This window comes from Athene noctua, chromosome 5 (genome assembly GCF_965140245.1).
Source record: "Athene noctua chromosome 5, bAthNoc1.hap1.1, whole genome shotgun sequence".
NCBI lineage: Eukaryota > Metazoa > Chordata > Aves > Strigiformes > Strigidae > Athene > Athene noctua.
The window spans coordinates 34,673,086-34,692,896 of record NC_134041.1 but is presented as its reverse complement, the minus strand read 5'-3'; the positions used below and the strand labels follow the sequence as shown (position 1 = coordinate 34,692,896).

Here is a 19,811-nt window from a genome sequence, read left to right as displayed (position 1 = left end):
AGCCAGGACTGGACCCCACCATTCTCTCTGTTCTTGTGCTGCCTATGGAGCCGAATTGCAGTGGACAGGCCATCTCCAGGTCTCCTTCTCCGACATGAAAGTGAATCCGACAGAAGGGCTTTTTCTAGCTGTTCTGACAGTGCTAAGACATTCACAGCCTGCAACAATAATACAAGAATACTCCTTAGTTCAGTTTTCCTTTATGACAGTCCACTGCTACGATCTGAAGCAGACATCTGCTAAAAGAAATCAAGGATGATGCAGGCCAGACTAGCTGATCCTTTCTAAAGCTACAAAATTAGGAAAAGTCTTTCATGAGCCAAAGAAAGAATTTCTTCTGTTGTTGACACTTTGTTCAGAGTGAAAAATATAAAGTTTCTAGACAGAAGGTACAACAGACTTTTTAACTACTACTGGCAAGGGGAGAGAAGATACAGAATAAAACATCACATTTATTCTTTAGTCTGAAAATTTATTCCACTGAAATCTCACATTCTTAAGATCAGTTGGATCTTCACTGACATAGTTCACTACTCCTCTGCATCCCTTTCAGCATTTAAAAAAAAAAAAAAAAGCCTTACATAACAATGTTCTCGTGATCATTTTTCTGACTCTAAATATGAAGTAGATTTCATCACAACAATATCTACTTAAGTTTTCAACTATTCAACATTTCAGATCTTTTCCACTTTATAAATGATGATGGGATCTCTTCTTCACAGGGCACATGTGCTAGCATTAGGAACAATGTGAAGTCAGATACTCCCTCTAAGCCTTTTTTTATCATTAAGTTTTTGAAAAAACTTCTAACACACCACAACTTCATACTTTTTAACCATTTCTTACCTTTATGACTTGTCTATACCCTCCGGATAGAAGAAGAAAGCAAGCAGTCACATGACACCAGGACAGTGTGAAGGGGAGAAGCCACTTTCCTGAAGGCAAATCAAACATCTTTCTCTTGGAGCCACTGAGAAGTGCTAGTTGCTGTGATTTATGCTATAGCCAGAGGGCCACTCTTGTCAGTTACAGAAAAAACAACAAACCCTAACCAATATACGGACACCTGCAATCCTTCAGACTGACTCAGTCTTCAAGCACAGTAAAACTCTTAAGCACAAACTTCCTAATTACAGAGTACAAACATCTGCCACTATCAAAGCGAGTGCTGACTGATATAACCAAAAGAAGATATTCAGTATCTGAGAACCAGAAATGTTATAAATCTCTTCAGGTTTGATTCCCTGTCACTCCAAATTTCCAAACAGCACCTGAAAAAAGGGATACAAGCCCACACTTATAGTCATAAAACTTGCGTAGTTGCTTTGTGTCTTGTACAAGACTGGAAGATGAAGCAGGGAGGTAACTAAAGATTATCAGAATGTATACATTTTTATTTCTTTGTATCCAGGATGTTCCTCAGTTCTCCGCATTGCCAGAGCATTAGAAACAAAAGCAAACAAAACCCAACTGTGCTGTTCCTAAGGAGCTTTGAAAACATTTGATCAACTTTATATAACCAAATTTATCCACAAGCTGAATAGCTCCCTAACTATAGCTGGGAGATGAGCCTACCGGCTTCAGTAAAAAGCAATGCACCATCTCATTTGAAAGACTTGCTATTTAAGCCTGATTTCCTTGAAAAACAGGGCTTATGCAATCTCGCTCTTCGTGCTCACCCATCTGTAGACTATTTTCCAAAACAAATTTGAAGACAAATGGCTGAGGTTTAAAAATGTAACAACAAAATAAGTCTTGTTCCTCAAATGCTGGAAAATGGGCAGACAGTTACAGGAAAAATAACAGCATGAAAGACCCCATCAGGAAAGCCTCTCTGATCTCCTGCCTGATTACTGACTGGGGAATTCATGCTGGAGAGTCCTTCCAAAAAGCTTAGAAAAAACCTCCAGCAGAGCAACATCCGCACTTGTCACACACCACAGCCACTTTACAAGCTTATACTGAAATACATTTAATTATTTGCTCAAATGTAGTCATGAGTCACAGTAGGTTGGGCATTTGGGTATCCTATTCCTGAAACTGTCCAGTAAAAATAAAAATCCAACTCACAACAAGTACACTTCAGAGGGCTCAGAGCTGCAGGCAGATGCTCCTGGCTACAAGGCAGCTAATGCAAGAGCTCAGCAGCAACCACATCACTGCTCCTGCTCTTCCCTACTTTACCTTTTCAAAGTTCTACTACCAATAGATTCACCAATGTATAATTGCTCCTTAGTCTTATTTCTCAAAATTTGTCATTTGTGAAAATTTAAAGTTTCCTTAGCTCTAGCTTGCAACTAACCCTGATGGTGGTCCTACTTTAACCAGGGAGGAGGGGCTTTCTACTGGATGCCATCAGAGATCCCACGCAAGATGAATTTTCTCAGAAATGCTTTACAGTGCCTATTTTAGCCCAGGCAAAGGCTAAAAAGCAACTGCAGGAGTGGTTGTGTTAGCACACTTCGAGACCAGAGTAAGGGTGGAATGGTACTAAGCAGCTGGAAGAGATAACCCACAAACCCAGCTCAGGTGTGGCCATAACCATACCAGCTGCTATTTAACTCAAAAAACATGTACTGATCTCTGATACTCTCAAGAAAAAACACTTTTGAGGGAAAAAAATTGCATCAGGCTCTTTAAAAAAAATACACACATTTTTATGCAGTATTAAACCCTTAGAAATCAACTGATTTTTGTTCCAAGTTTTAAAAGGTAAATATTTAGACTTAAAACAGTAAGAGAGTTAGACTGCTATCTGGTATGTCAAGTTCAACGGTACTTTCAACCACTCTGACTTTTTTTTTGCAAAGGATTAGTTCTTTTAAAAACAGGTATCATAGTGAAGTTACTTGGAAACTTAATAGGATTAGAGTTTTAGGTTTTACTCTCTCTGATACTGTAACTTAGTATGCAGGTTTTGACAAAGCATTCAATTCAACCATTTGTTTCAATTTATTCAATTAAAGCATTCTAAAATTTAAGTATTTATGCTTTTACTTTCTGTCTAAGGCTTAATTTGAAAAAAAATAATTTCTGAATAGCCACTTTTTGAAGGAATTAATCTTCACTGCAGTTCACTGACAGCTCAGATTGCTCTACATCCAGTTGTAATCTAGGACAACTAGTACTAGATTACAATCTACTACTTTTAGTATTCACTCTTTTCTGAAGTTTTTTTCATCTCTGGATCTCAAAATCCCTGGGAGATAGCTCAATCAGGTTCTGGCCTGGAGATCATTTTGTTCCCAGATCTGAAATTAACTGCTCACTGATCCTGAACAAGTATGTCCATGCATTTGTCTGTGCCTCCCATTTCTCTCCTGTTTACTCATATTGTCACCACTCTTCAAATTATCTCTCGGTAAGTTTATATTGCACTCACTGTAATTATATACCAATCTCAAAAGGGGATAAACTTGAAAGACACCAAAGTGGTTTTAGTCCATTCAGCTATCCATCCTTGTCCTCCCAATATCAAGTTCAATGTCACAACGTCCCTTACTGGGAAGATTTGTATTTGAAAATTCAGTATTTTATTAGCCATGTGCACAGTTCTTTTGACACAATCAGTCATGATCTATGCTAAAACCAAATTCAAGCTCATAGATTCATGTTCAGAGTTGCAATCAAAACAGAGCGCCTCCGCAGTGCAGTTCACCTCCAACACACGAGGTGCAAGTTGTCAGTCTTGCAGACATCTAAGATACAGTTTGATATCCACCCTAATCTTATAGGCAGTAAACCACATTTTAAATCTTTAGGAGCTTGTGCTGTGGACTCATACCATGAGTCAGACATAAAGCAACAATTACATAAACTACCAAAAAAAAACAAAAAATGAGAAAGTATTTGCCACAACAAAAGGCATACGGACAGACAGAATAAACTGCTAAGTGCTGAGCAGTAAAATTCACAGGGGAAACAAATTCTATACAGAAAGCATAAATTGCACCAAAAGGATCACTAATAAAAGGCCACTTCTGAGAGGTTGTGGGATGTCCAATCCTGGAGACAATCACACTCGATTGGTCATGAACAGCCTGATCTGAAACTAGATGTGGTCATGAACAACCTGATCTGATCAGCCCTGCTTTTACCAGGAGGTTGTATTAGACAATCTCTAGAGGTCTCTTCCAACCCAAGTTATTCTAATTATGGGGTTAACTCACTGTTGGAGACATTTATACTTTGTTTTGCTGTACAGAAAGTGACACAACCAAGAAAAGCCAATGGCAACTAACACTCATCAGCCAAAAAAGCACTGCCATAATAAAAGGCTGAAGAAACCCAAACAGGATCTTCTCCTACTCCACACACCTTTTACAATCTACAGGTCTGAATATGATTATATGAACATTCTCCTTAACCACCGAAGAAACATCAGAAGGCTTTTCTGGGACTAGAGTGACCACTAGCTTTATACAAACTAGAATCCATTTGTCTGAACTGTGTGAAAACAGCAACATGGGAACTGGGCTTTCAGATACCTAGTGTTATAAAAAAAGACCCAGCAAGTCTGCTTAAGATGGAAGTCTCCTCCATAAACACATGCTGTAACCACATATTTAAGAAAAAGAACACTTTCCTTAAATGAAAATTCATGAGGATCACATATAGATTACAAAAGGAATGTAATCAAGTGAATAGTTTCAGCTACTATCACAGGAAGCCTAAAAGTACATTCATGAGCTAATTTCAAAATTATTACCACTTTATCAGTTAATATTCTATAGTAATGTAAGTAAGCTCCTTTGTAAATGCCTACATTTAAAACAAGTAGTTAGCAATGCTTACACAAAGCCAGTGTTTAAGATACTTTTGTACACATTAACTAGAAGTCTACATCTGCAAAGCACAACAAAGCCAATTAAAAGACTATTAAAAATGCCAAATTAATACAAACAATGAAACTGAAACTTCAAGTAGCAATTACATGCTCCAGAAGTCAAATCTGATAAGAAGTAATGAGTGTTTACACTGTGCTTTCCACCCTGACAATTTAACAGCTTACAAACAAACACCTCCGTAGGATAGAAACACTGAATTAGGAAAAAAAAAAAAAAAGGAGAAGATCATGATCCATGAAAGAGACGAAACCAGCACATCAGCAACTCCAGGGGCAACAGTGTTGCTGGGAAATAAGAAAATAATCAGATTCTTGTCAGGGCATCATCCTTGGGTCCTGAACTGGGCTTCAATAGTGCATGTTTAAAGCCATCTGCATCATTAAAACACAAACCACCACTTCACTCCCCCAAAAACTCCATACGTCACCCCAGTCCTCCCCATTCCTTCCCAAACACCCCAAGACAAGGCGCTGTTACCCCTATGCCCCTCTGCAAGCCTCCGCAGCACTGCAGGAAGCCTCTGCTCTTCCACCTCTCTCCAACCTACTGCTAGAGCAAAGATTGTGTCAGTCCAGAGAGAAACCCCCGGCGACCTCCACTGCAGATCCCACTGCTGCCCTTACACTCTTCCCAAGACAACTGAATAATGGTAAAAAAACACATTTATGATTGCTCCAAGGCTGACATTATAACCCGGACCTCAGGAAAGCTATTAGCCACAAGGCACTTGCATAGTTCAGTATCCTCTCTCTTCTTTTCCCAGGTCCATTTTTAAGGGGTTCTTCTGTATTTCATTCTTAAAAAGCAAACCTGGAAACCTGTTTTTGAGCTAAACAAAGTAAGTCTGAATAAAAATGTATGAAAATAAAGAATGGCTGGGACTATCCTGAGGCCCCACATTACCAGAAATAATAATGTATATTAAGGCAAGCAATCTGACTGCTGTGAATGTTATGGTCCATGATGAATGGGATGAAACAACTTAAAGCAGGTCTACCCTGTCACTACTTCAAGTCATTGCAATTTCAGTTACGCTTGAAGGATATTGTGATGCACAGCAAGAAACAGACACAATGTGATAACGATCCTGACAAACCCATTTCAACAATGTTTGCATCTGGTTCCTTGCCATCCTATTCTACTTTATTTACAGAAGTAAATGAAGAGATTAACATTCAAACGTTTTGATCAACTATATCAATGTAGCTCCACTATGGTTGAGAAAACAATTTAACTATAATAAACCCAGAAAACTAATATTAAAATGAAACGCAAATTTTACTTTCAAATGGGTACATCTAACTCCCACTGAACGTCAGATAACTGATCAACAGGCACAAGGAACATGTTACTAATACAATAAAATTATTTGTACATATGTGAGTGCCAGATGTTCCCTACACTCAAGGTTGTGCCAAGTTCCACATCTAAAATACAAATCCAGCCTGTTCTCTACGAAAAAAATGCATATCCTCCTTTTTTTAAAATAGTATTATGTCACCAGAATGCATATTAGAAGTTCTAAGCATGCATTTCTACAGGCTGCTTGAAAGCACATAATCTTTAAGACAGTTTGTCAGATTCTCTCACTTGCCACTTAAAATTGAGTCTAGATTTCTCAAAACATGAAGCTCAATGAAATCCATTGTAAAGGTCACCCTAGAAAGACAAATACTTTTTCCTTTTATCCCATTACTTTCAATAACAAAGCTTTTCATCTAGAAGAAACCGGACTACATGAGAAGTTACTTTATGGCACTCAACACTGGAAGTACCAAGTATTATACCAATAAAGTTACTTTATGGCACTCAACACTGGAAGTACCAAGTACTGGAAGTACCCAAACCAAGTATTATAAAGCTCTGCATTTTCAGATGGTCAAACTGAGAAACCTGAAGTCTGTTGGTCTATAAAGAGCAGTTAGCAAAGAGACACAACCTCATTTATGCCCTAGAGCCTACCAGCCAGGAGGAAAAAAAAGAAAAAAGAAAAAACCTGTATAATTAATTCAAGAACACAGACTCAAAAATGTCCCAAAGCAGCCAATAAAACAGGAATGCAGAGAAATCCGAGGCACTGGTGCAGTTTAACAGCCTCGACAGTCAGTATCAGTACAGATACCTTCCCAACATGACTGTCCCTTTCAATCACACTAGTTCTGAATTTTCAGTTTTCCTGACAACTACTACCAAACACCCATTTTCCCACAACCTGCCCTGTACAATTAACAGGCAAGTCTCTTCAACTTAAAAAAAATCCTTCCTTGAAAATCAAGTAACAACACGCAATGCTGGGATTATGAGACGTCCAACAGACAGATGACATCTGACAGAGGGGGAAAAAAATAACACTGTTATTTCTGAAACACACTAGCTTGCTAGCACATGGTATTTTACATTTGCTTCACTGTATTTATTCTCCTAAATAAGAAAGCATTTTGCTTGGTGCCTTAAGATGTGGAATCTTCCAGTTAATTGCCATTCACAACTTACTAGACCTGAAATGAATTGATACATGGAGTATGGCAGCATTTCCATCTGGCCGTCAAGTTGCTCATCCTGGCCTTTAGAAAAATTTGTGGTATGACTTCATACAAACGATGCTATACATATGTACACCTACGGAAGAATTCAGTGAAGCTAATGCTAACAGAAGTGACCAAACAGAGATAATCCTCCCATTTCAGATGTTGAGAGCATTAAGAAAAAAGAAGTACCAAATTAAACTTTTGATCATACTCAAGGCTGTTGTAATGGTTTAAGCTCTGCCGGGACCGGAGAGCACGCTGCCATTGGTCCTCCCCCACCCGCAGCCGGTCAGGCTGGAAGTTAGACACAAACCTGGGCTAAAATAAGAAGAAATTTAATACAACAGAGTGATAAAACAATCTGGACACAGGTCCTTGGGCAAAAGCAGTCCCGTGGATGGGTTTGCCTTTACCTTTGCCTGGCGCAGGACTAAACCAGACCATTTTTCCCAATATATTCCTCATGCGCACCACAGGGACTTTATCTCCATCTACAGCACGTGGAGGTTTCGACTGAGCTGGGCCAGCTCGACTGGCAGATCCTCCTGTGTTGACTAACCAGGTGGCCTTTGCTAGATGCATGTCCCAGTCTCTGAAGGTCCCACCTCCTGGTGCTTTCAATGTGGTTTTTAACAGTCCATTGTAGCGCTCGATCTTCCCAGAGGCTGGTGCGTGGTAGGGGATATGGTAGACCCACTTGATGCTGTCTTCTTCTGCCCAGGCATTTATGAGGTTGTTCTGGAAGTGGGTCCTGTTGTCTGACTCAATTCTCTCTGGGGTGCCGTGTCGCCACAGGACTTGGGTTTCAAGGCCCAGGATGGTGTTTCGGGCAGTGGCGTGGGGTGCTGGGTAAGCTTCAGTAGTTATTTCTACCATTCAGTAGTTACTTCCACCATTGTGAGCACGTGGCGCTTCCTGTGGCGGGTCTGTGGCAATGTGATGTAGTCGATCTGCCAGGCCTCTCCATATCTATATTTCAGCCATCGCTCTCCATTTCGCTGGGGCTTCACCCGCTTGGCATGTTTGATTGTAGCACGTGTCTCACATCCGTGGATGATCTCTGCAATGATGTCAATAGTAAGGTCCACCCCTCGATCTCGAGCCCACCTGTATGTTGCATCTCTACCTTGGTGGCCCAAGGTCTCGTGGGCCCACCGGGCTATGAATAGTTCACCTTTGCGCTGCCAGTCCAAGTCCACCAGAGCCACTCTAATCTTAGCAGCTTGGTCTGCCTGCTGGTTGTGTCCATGTTCATCAGTGGCCCGACTCTTGGGTACATGGGCATCCACATGGCGCACCTTCACAACGAGGTTTTCCACACGGGCTGCAATGTCCTGCCACACTTCAGCAGCCCAGACGGTTTTACCCTTACGTTGCCAGTTGTTCTGCTGCCATTGCTGCAGCCATTTCCACAGGGTATTCACCACTGCCCACGAGTCGGTGTAGAGGTAGAGCCTCGGCCACTTTTCCCACTCAGCAATATTCAAAGCAAGCTGAACGGCTTTCACCTCTGCGAACTGGCTCGATTCACCCTGTCCCTCAGCAGCTTCAGTGACCCGTCATGTGGGACTCCACACAGCAGACTTCCATCGCCGATGTTTTCCCACAATGCGACAAGACCCATCAGTGAACAGGGCATATCGCTTCTCCTCACCAGCAGCTCGTTATATGGTGGGGCCTCCTTAGCACGTGTCACCTCCTGTTCTGGTGACATCCCGGAATCTTTGCTCTCTGGCCAGTTTGTGATCACCTCTAGTATCCCTGGCGGCTGGGGTTCCCTATTTGAACCCGTTGTGTTATCAACGCAACCCATTCCCTCCACGTGGCATCGGCTGCATGATGCGTGGAGGAGGCCTTTCCTTTGAACATGCACTCCAGCACCGGCAGTCGGGGTGCCAGGAGGAGCTGTGTTTCAGTGCCGACCACTTCTGAGGCAGCCCAAACTCCTTCATACGCTGCCAGTATCTCCTTCTCAGTTGGTGTATAATTAGCTTCAGAGCCTTTGTATCCCCAGCTCCAAAAGCCTAGAGGTCGGCCCTGGCTTTCCCCAGGTGCTCTCTGCCAGAGACTCCAGGTAGGGCCATTCTCCCCAGCTGCTGTGTAGAGCATGTTCTTAACCTCCAGCCATTCCTGGACTGGCCCGAGGGCTACTGCTTGGGCAATCTCCCACTTAATCTGCTCAAAGGATTGTTGTTGCTCAGGGCCCCATTCAAAATCGTTCTTCTTATGGGTTACATGGTAGAGAGGACTTACAGTCAGGCTGTCGTTCGAGATGTGCATCCTCCAGAACCCCACAGCACCCAGGAAAGACTGAATCTCCTTTTTAGAGGTTGGTGGGGCCATGGCTGTTATCTTGTTTATCACCTCCATTGGGATGTGGCGACGCCCATCTTGCCATCTTATCCCTAGGAATTGAATTTCCCTTGCAGGCCCCTTAACATCCTTTTGCTTAATGGCAAAGCCGGCCTTCAGGAGGATTTCAATTATCTTCTTCCCTTTCTCAAAGACCTCCTCAGCTGTGTCCCCCCATACAGTGATGTCATCAATGTACTGCAGGTGTACTGGAGCCCCACCTTTCTCCAGTGCAGTATGGACCAGTCCATGGCAAATGGTGGAGCTCTGGTTCCACCCCTGGGGCAATCGATTCCAGGTGTACTGGATGCCTCTCCAAGTGAACGCAAACTGTGGCCTGCACTCTGGCGCTATCGGAATGGAGAAGAACGCGTTAGCAATGTCAATCGTGGCGTACCACTTGGCTGCCTTCGACTCCACCTTATACTGGAGCTCTAGCACGTCTGGCACTGCAGCACTCATTGCTGGCATAATTTCACTCAGGCCACGGTAGTCCACAGTTAGCCTCCATTTGCCATTAGACTTTCTCACTGGCCTTATAGGACTGTTGAAGGGTGAGTGAGTTTTGCTGATCACCTTCTGGCTTTCTAGTTGATGGATCAGCTGATGGATGGGGACCAGGGAATCTCAGTTGGTGCGGTACTGCTGCCACTGCACCGTCCTGGTAGCAATCGGCACTCACTGCTCCTCAACCTTAAGCCGCCCCACCACTGAGGGATCCTCTGAGAGGCCGGGTAAGGTGGACAACTGTCCAACCTCCTCCAGGGCAGCTAAACCAAAAGCCCTCCGGTACCCTTTTGGGTCTTTGAAGTACCCTCTCCTGAGGTAGTCTATGCCCAGGATGCACGGGGCATCTGGGCCAGTCACAATGGGGTGCTTATGCCAGTCCTTCCCAGTCAGGCTCACTTCAGCTTCCAGTAGGGTCAGCTGTCAGGATCCCCCTGTCACTCCAGAGATGCAGATGGATTCAGCCCCACTGTAGCTCGACGGCATCAGGGTGCACTGTGCGCCAGTGTCCACCAAAGCCTTATACTCTTGTGGGTCTGACGTGCCAGGCCATCGGATCCATACTGTCCAGTAAATCAGATTATCCCTTTCCTCCACCTGGCTGGAGGCAGGGCCCCTCTAATCCTGCTCATCATCACTCACTTATTGCAAGAATGATTCACTGGTCCCCTCAAGAGGGTCAGACATAACGTTCGCCATTCTATTCTGTCTGGGGGATTTCCAACTGGACGCTGGAGCTGCGCTTTTCTTGGAGGACTCCCCTTTTGTGATGGTCTTCCCTTTCAGCTGCTCTACTCGTGCAGCTAGGGTAGCAGTGGGCTGTCCATCCCACCTCCTCATGTCTTCTCCATGGTCGCGGAGGAAAAACCACAGGTTGCCTCGTGGTGTGTACCTTCTGCTGCCCTTCTCTTGGGTGGGGAAACGTTTACTTCTAATGGCTGAGACATCAGCCCGTGCAGGTGGAACGCAGGACATGTCTTCTTCCATTTTTTGGATCCTCTGAGACAGTTCCTCCACACCTGAGACCCAGGAATGCTGAGATGATGGAAGATTTCCCTCATATTGCCGGAGCTTGCCAACCACTCCATCCACTGTTAGAGTGTGGGTGTCTGTCCACCAGGACACTATTGCCAATGCTTTCGAGTGTGCTTCTGGTGCACTCTTCAGGAACTTTCGCCACATCAGGTGTGTGCAAGGGGCCTGATCTGGGTCCATGGGTGACTGCTCATTATTCAGATCACCACAGATCATCTCAAACACAGCCCGTTCCCTGAGGTTCTGGATGCCTTTCTCAATGCTGGTCCATTTGCCTAGCTGACATAGGATATCATCCTTGTAGGGGTGCCTCTCCCTTACACTGAGCAGGAGTCGCCTCCAAAGGCTGAGGGTTTGAGTCTGTTTCCCTATTGCCCTGTCAATGCCAGCATCCTTGGCCAAAGATCCCAGCTGCTTGGCCTCTCTCCCCTCCATCTCAAAACCACTGGCTCCATTGTCCCAGCATCGGAGCAGCCAGGTGCAAATCTGCTCGCCTCCCAGGCGGCCAAAATCTCTCCACATATCTCGCAGCTCAGTCGGGGACAGAGATCGGACAATTTCTGTCTCCTGGGTTTTGCCCGCTTGCTAACACACCCTTTCTAAGCACTCCATCAGCTTTTCAGGGCTCTGCATTTGCTCAGGAGTGAAATTCCAAAGCATTGGGGGTGCCCACCGACTCAGGCCTTTGCCCATCTTTTCCCACACCCCTTGCCACTCACTATTATCTGACCTCGGGGCAGGTTTCCAGGCACTGCTACTGTTAGAGAAATGCCGCATGACCAAAACCGAAATCAGGCAGGCATTCAGAAGGCATTGTGCCACAATCACACTGGCCTGCAGGTTCCAACGATAACTGAAACTCCCCAAAGCTGAGAGGATCTCTTCCCCTGGCTCACCCATAGAGGGGGTGAGACCCCTAACAAAAGCCCAAACGGCAAACTGGTACCGGCCCACCCCCCCCCACAACGATACAAAGGCAGCATAAGCTTTCAATAGCCCGTATAACAACATAAGACCCTTTATACATTTTCCACCGATAACAAACGCCATCACAGGGATCATACACTGGATATAAGGATTAATCCAGCCCCACCACGTAAACAAGTGGGCCAGCATTGCAAACATTTTCTTATCAAACAAATACAAACAGAAAAATTACATCCAACAGATTGCTCTATCACACTCTGGTCAGGGTCTGTCCCTTTTTATTCTTATTTCGTGCCCCATGTTGGTGCGCCAATTAAGGCTGTTGTGGTTTAAGCTCTGCCGGGACCGGAGAGCATGTTGCCGTTGGCCCTCCCCCACCCGCAGCCGGTCGGGCTGGAAGTTAGGCACAAACCCGGGCTAAAATAAGAAGAAATTTAATACAACAGAGTGATAAAACAATCTGAACAACAACAGTAGCAATGATAACAACAATAAACAACAATAATAGTGAACAAGACAAACGATATACAGAGAAATAGCACTAAATGGTCACGGAAACCGGTTCCCGCCACTGAGCCTGCCAAAGAGCAAAGTAAAAAGGTTCCGCCCCTGGACCTGACGTCAGCATGGTATGAATAACCCGGCTGGAGATCTCTTCCCCCTCTCTCTCTGCTGGGGAAACCTAACCCTATCCTAGCTGAACCAGGACAGCTGTTTTATCATAGCATTAATAACAGTCACATACTTTTGGACATGCAGAAGTATGTGATTTTAGTTGGTGCTTCTCTGTATTCTTATAGCAGTGAAGTATAATAGCATATAAGCACTCTGTGTACATGTACACTGCTCTTATGTAGCTGACGCTCAAATCCGAGTTATTCTAATGAGTTCTACATTCTCTTCTAGGGGCACCGGTGGCCTTCTCGCACTGCCTGGATCACTCCATTACTCCTGATAACCTCAGTCCTTACCGCTCAACTGACTTTACAGTTCTGTATCATACCCTCCTGGACATCTCCTGAGCTACAAAAACTGGAATACACAAAATTACCATAATATTAGAGACCTCGCTCTCTGTCATGATAGTTGCCTGTACGTAGTCCAGAATTCACCCATCTTCCTCTAGCTGTCCTATCTATAAATGCTCAAACTCACATTCCACAACTAAGCTATTCCTGTACTAAAAATCTTAGATTTTTTTGTCAGAGAGATTAAGTTGAAAACTTCAGGTTTTGGTACAAAAGAAAGAAAACATTGCCCACCATTCTAATGCAAGAGGTAGTAAGATTATTTTAATCATTAAAGCTACAAACCCTTTCACATGATCTATACCTTGTCCAAAGCCAGTACTAGGATATTATACAGCAACACCTTCCGCCAGGAGCGAAAACAAAACTGTTACAGAAAACAGCACCTTTTCACTCCTCATGTAGGCTAATAAACTGGACAAGCACTTGACCTAAATCATGCTAAAGACCTTCCCCTACAATTCATATAAAGAGGAAAACAGTCATTACCACACCATAATTTAGCCCTGTGAAGTAACAATATTAAGCAGAACTCAGTGGGGGAGTGAGTAGAATTGCCATATTCTCTGTTATTTGTTAAATTTTATGCAGTTTCTCATATGAAGCATGCTACTGTAGTTGTTAATGAAGTTCTTAAGCTCTTAGAGTTAAATCAATCTTAGACTTCAGAATTAATGACCAACTGTGAAGGAGAAACGCAAAAATGCCATTCTAAAATCCTACCTAAAATTCATTTCAGTACTGTACTAGATCAGAGTAGGAGGGACAAAGGACTGAAAACCTGGGAGCAAACAAAAACCTTCAAACTCCAGAGTTGATTCTTTCACAGCAACTAAATACACACAAACAGACCAGGAAGGATACATGTTGCCTTAGGATGTTTTTAATCAGACTTTTTCATTGCTTTTCTGGTTTTGCATTGTGTTGTTTTTTTTTTTTTTTAATTCATTGTCTAGTAGCATGTTTATAGTGCACTGGACCTCAGTCTACAGTAGAAGACCACATTTATATGGATTTGACTGTAACAAAACACCACATACCCTGCTATTGTGGAGTGTACCCTCTTGCCGCAGAATTATGCTTCAGAACCAGTGCTTTTGTTTTTACAGTACTTCCTCGCCCTCACAGCACTGCTGGCACATTTTTGAGGCTAACCAATTTCTTACTGTCTCTCTGAAATAACAGCTGCTGAAAGCAACAACTGACTGCTTCAATCAATAAAGGTTAAGTTTGATCATTGCGCTCCTCCTGTTGTTAGCCTTTTAGTTTGCTGTACATTTTAATAGAAATCCCATGAAAATACTTGCACTAGAATTCAGAAGATCTTTCCCATTTCCACAAGTGCTGTTAACAGTTGAGCCTTCTACTTACAATTGAGCCTTCTAGCCTTCTACTTACAGTTTGGGAACGTGGAGAAATGCAGTTCTTCACTGAGGATTGTGCTGGTAGGAATCAGTTCTACAGCTACAGTTACACCAGGGGGAAAAAAAAGAAAAAAACAACCAAAAAAAAACAACAAACAAACGCAGCTGCTTTTCACCCAACAGCTCAACCCACTTTTGGTGGTGAAAATGAAATGCACTGATTCAATTCCACCTTCACCACTGCAGTTTTAACACAACACTGTGCTCCCCCTGATAAAAAACTCCTGCCAGGGTATGCGTAGTCAAAACTTTCCCGTTCTTTCCTGACAGTTGTGGTCAACAAACCAACATGGGTTTGTTATTTTTCATTTCACCAGCAGAAAACAGGAAAGAGTGCTCATCAGCTTCTTGGACTACTGCTTTGGTTGCTTTGCTACAGTGCTACAGGATCCAAGATGCTCCTAAGCAAATCTTAAGAAAGACTGTAAGACGCTCAAGCCATACTGTAAATCATGTATGCGGCTCTCCCCGGGCTACTGGGATCACATCAAGTGAGCCACTTTGTTATCCTTCCCATCAGCATACAACATACCTACTATCCGTAACAGTTATTAATATAAATGGCAGTAAGCAGTACTATTGAAAGGAGTTTATATTGTGGGAGAAATTCTGAAAATATTTGATCAAGAAATATGCTTGATTTTCAGTTTTTCCAGAGCTATGTTAGAGAGCCACAAAAATTTCTCACCCACTTACCAGTTATCATAGTGAAGGCAGCCATGACCAATAGTGGTAATTTTCTTAATGAGAAAAAGACACAGCTTGGTTATTAATAAACAGAAAATGAACTCCCCCACAACACTTGAAAGACAAAAAGAAAGACCCGAGTCATCTTATGTATGATTGACTTAATAGCTACAATAAATATACAGAAACAAAACTGTTCATTTGGCAACCAGACAGCTTTCATCTAAAGCTGGGTGACAGCTAACAACACTTTGTGTTTTGAGGACTCTCTCTCAAATAAAACCGTACATTTTGTAAACAGTACTGCAGGAGCAGTACATACACAGTTTAAGCTCAGCAATCATTCAAAATAGTTTAATTTTACCCCTGAGTGGTGAAGAGTAAAGAATGGATTAGGTTTTTAATTAGTTAGCAGAATACTACTGCTAGTTCACAGCTGTTCGCAAGAGAGCTCCATGATCCAGAAGTGGGGGGAAGGCAGACAGGGATAATTCCTAAAATATTTCTCCACTGCAACAAGTCTAAACAGCTTTATAATACCGAATGCTGCTCATTCCTCAGAAAATTAAGAATTTAAGGTCAGCTTCAAAGGCCAGTTACTTCTACCAACAAGCAGAATCAAGTTTAGGCTCACCAACAACCCTTCTCCAATCTTTTTCCTCTTTGTCTGCATCATTATTAAACTGCTGATTACTCAGTAAAAATAGATAAAGCATATTTAAGCACAAAAATAGTGGAAGGAATCCCCCTACTCTGATACTTTTTTCACACATGTTCTCTGAACTGATGCTTCTGTAACAGTAGGTCCTTTTCAGAAAAATACAAGTGAGCAGTTGCAGACTTAGGTCTCATTTTTCAAGATTCCTCTTCTCCATGCCCTCCTTTCCCAATCTCATCCTTTTTGTTAAGTGAAACTTTTAAAGAAAGCCGAAGAAATTCACATATTCCAACATCTATTTCACATATAAGACTGATGGCTTTCCTATAGGTGCCGACCATATTTCTCTTTCATGGTAACACATCCCTGAAAATGCCAGAATTCGGCTCTAATCACCCACAATGCCCAACCAAGTCTTTATGCTCAACGTATTAGCATGCATCAGTCTTAAAACACAAAATGTCACTGATAAAAGGGGCTCCATGAAATTTATTTCACTGACACTCGCGTATTATTTCAACTCTAAGACATGACAGGCAGTGCTTTTCTTGGCAGCTGCAGTAGGACTGGTGTTTCAAAGCTTTGAAGCCAAAGGTCAAAATTTTAGCCACCAGAGAAGTTAAAAAACTCCTCCAGTGCAAAATCTGTGTCCCGCTATTATTACAAAGCTGAATGCAGAAAATAGTAAGGCAATTATTGAACACTGTAAGTAACAATTCACAGGGTCAACAAGGTCTAAAGATTTTCTCAACTTATTGAAGTGTCATCACTGAAGCTCACCATAACAAGAGTCAGATCCAGCCACAAAGCTTGCTACCCAACACTGCAGCTCACGCTGACACCTGTCCAGCAAAAATTCCTCCCATCTCCAAACAACCAGCAAAGCTTCAAACAAGTGTATCTTAATACAAAATGTACTGCTTATCAGTATCCGCTGCTTTCAAAGTGAGTGCCTCTGTCTCAGCTGACAAGCTGAATGCCAGCTCTGAGCTTGACATGATGTATAAAAAAGTCAAATTATCTCATTACAAAAGTTTTTAATGAAAACATAGATGAATACAAATGAGAGTAGCTCTGCAGGGAACTCCTATGACAAATCGAGTCTTTGTCACTGAATGACATATTTGATTACAGAATTTTCCCCAAGCAAAAATAATTTCACCTGCACACCAGTCACATTTTTCCAAATGCAAGCAATTCTCTTTAATCCTTAAAAGCCTGCGTGCAATGCATAGTTATTACACAGAGCTGTAACCACTTCCAAGCAGGAGTGGATTATGATTTATCATACTGGAAATCATCTTTCTCCACTAGCTGTCCTCTGGATTTCTATGGAATTAGGCACTTGATCCAATTATTTTCCACAGAAGAGGGTCTGAAAAACAAACAGCTTAACAAAAATCCCCAAAAGACGAATACTGTTCAGTGTTCATTTCACATACACACTATGGCTTGGGGTGGGTCCAATGAAGGGAAACGATTTTGAAGAGCCAGCTACCACTGAGCATAGAAGTTGGCAAGAAACAGGTGCTAAATCCGTGCTGGAAGCAGTGAGAGCGAGTGTGAAGGGAAGAGACACATCTACAGCTCCCCACACAGTGTCTTTCTACCCCTGATGCCCTGTTGGAAAGGATGACAATTTCACAAGAGCAGTCAGGTCGCTGCCGGTAGCAGGTTATCAGCATCACGCCTCGCAAACCCTGATCAGCATGGTGACGTGCACGGGCTTTAAGAGAAACAAAAGACTGGGAATGCAGAGCAATAAATCATATTGAATATTGTATTTTAAGCAGGGGCAATTTATAAAAAGAACAATAACGGCTCGTGGCTCTGTTCATCAGCTCTCCCTTCCCATTTGGCAATGCCTCACTCGCTGGGTTGGTGTCAGTTGTATGCGGCTGTGGTACGGAGGTGTGTATGGTCCATCTCCCCGCAGCTTCCAGAGTCTGTGGGTGCACATACGTATATGTATATTTTTTTTTTTATTATTTTTATTTATTTTTTTTTTTTCCCCGCACCTCTAGGCTTCCAGGCCGGGTCCCCGAGGTGGTTGAGGGTTTGCGGAGCTCCCTGCGGCCCCGCCGAAGTTGCCAGGCTGAGGGCGAGGGGGCAGCAGGGCCCGGCCCCCCCCCCCCCCCCGCGTGCGGGGCCGAGCAGCGCCGGCCCCTGCCTGTCGGGGGCTCGGGGCGAGCGGAGCCGCCTGACACCGGGGCGGGCAGGGCGAGCAGCGCTCCCACTTGCGCGGCGACTGCCCGGCCAAGGCCGGGCACCCCCTCCCCAGACCGGAGGGGAGCCCACTGCGGGACACCGCCCCTCACGCTATAACGACCCCCTCGGGTAGGCGCGGCCCCTCCTCCGCCTCCCCCGCACCAGTGTCGGGACCGCTCCCGGCACCAGCAGCCCCGCCGGGGCACCCGCCGCAGCCGGCGGTGCCGCCCCCTCCCCGGCCCCGCTGTGGGGACAGACCCGGCGGTGGCGGTGGCAGCCCCGCTCCCCGCCCGCCGCCCTGCGCTCACCGCCCGCCGGGCTCCCGCCTGGGGCCGCCGCGCCTCCCTGCGCCGCTCGCTGCCGCCGCCGGTGCAGCCGCTGCCCCAGCAGCACAATATGGCGAGCGGCAGCCTCCGCAATGGAGCTCGGGAAAGAGGGGAGTTACATATTCATGGCCGGGGCTGGGCAAGGGGAGCGCGGATGGGGCTGTCGAGCCCGGGCCGCCCAGCGCCCTCCTCCCCCACCCTGCCCGCCGGGGCGCGGCTGGGGCTGGGGGCTGCTCGCGCCTTTCCCCGCCTTCCCCGCACTCCCGCCGCGGCCGCCCGCCCGCCCCCGGCTCCCCGTCAGCGCCGCGCCCGCACCCGCCTTCCCCCGCCGCCGGTCCGGGCGGTGCGGCACCGAGCCCGGCGGGACTCCCCGCGCCGCCCTCCCTCACCTCGGCCCGCGGCCCCGGTCCGGGGCTGAACCCTCAAGGCAGCCGCCGGCGGTGTCGCCTGACGGAGGGGGTGAGGTGCGCCACCTCTCCCTGAGATGAAGCCGCGGTGGGCGATCGCGTATTTCCCGCTCAGCGCCGCCGAGGAGGGGCGGGGGCCGCGGGGTAGAGCCTCGGGCAGCCGCGGTGCCCGCCCGGGAGCCAGCGGCGCGCGTCGCTCCGTGTCGAGCGGGGCGGGCGGGATGGCGGAGGCCTGGCTGAAGCCTGGGTGACCCCGGGCAGCCGCCCGTGCCTCATCGCCCGGTGGAGCGAGTTTGGGAAATCGCCTTTTGGCAAGAGTGGGTCCAGCAGCCTCCTGGGCCAAACACCTGGCCTCGGGCTGGCCTTTGCTGGCCTTTTCTCTCTGAATGTGCCCTCTAAACTCCACAGCTTTTCACAGAATCAAAAAATCATCTCGGTTGGAAAAGACCTTGAAGATCCTCCAGTCCAACCATTGACCTCACACTGACCGTTCTCAACTCCACCAGATCCCTCAGCGCTGGGTCAGCCCAACTCTTCAACCCAACCAGGGATGGGGACTCCCCCCCTGCTCTGGGCAGCCCATTCCAGCCCAACAGCCCCTTCTGGAGAGAAATAATTGCTAATAGCCAGACTGACCCTGCCCTGGCGCAGCTTGACCACTCTCAGGCGCCTCTCCCAAGAGAGGAGTGTGCCAGCCGGCCGTAGGCCGAGAGATGAGGCTTGGACCCCGGTCAGGACTGGGCCGTGAGTCTGGGGCAGCATGGCACCAACCCTGCCAAAAAGCCACACTGCCATCCACGCACTTCTCAAAAACGGGTCTGAAGCTGAAGCAAGACTCACTGTGCTTATATCTGAGATACAAAAATACACATTTGAT

The 19,811-nt window shown here is 45.4% G+C and overlaps 1 protein-coding gene across 6 annotated transcripts in view; it reads right to left on the bottom strand.

The window, feature by feature from the left end:
• The window catches only part of RNF2 (ring finger protein 2), a 29,409-nt gene extending 10,279 nt beyond the window's left edge, over positions 1 to 19,130 (bottom strand). Inside the window, exons 1-2 of one of the 6 annotated variants that reach the window (XM_074907064.1) lie at positions 18,917 to 19,130; positions 17,436 to 17,939 (exon numbers count right to left, since the gene is read on the bottom strand). The gene's annotated coding sequence lies outside the window, so the exon portion shown is untranslated. Of the gene's footprint in view, positions 1 to 846; positions 868 to 17,435; positions 17,940 to 18,509; positions 18,767 to 18,916 lie in introns of those variants that run through there. The other 5 variants (XM_074907061.1, XM_074907063.1, XM_074907062.1 and 2 more) reach the window with 5 other exon arrangements.
• Between the last annotated feature and the right edge of the window lie 681 nt (positions 19,131 to 19,811).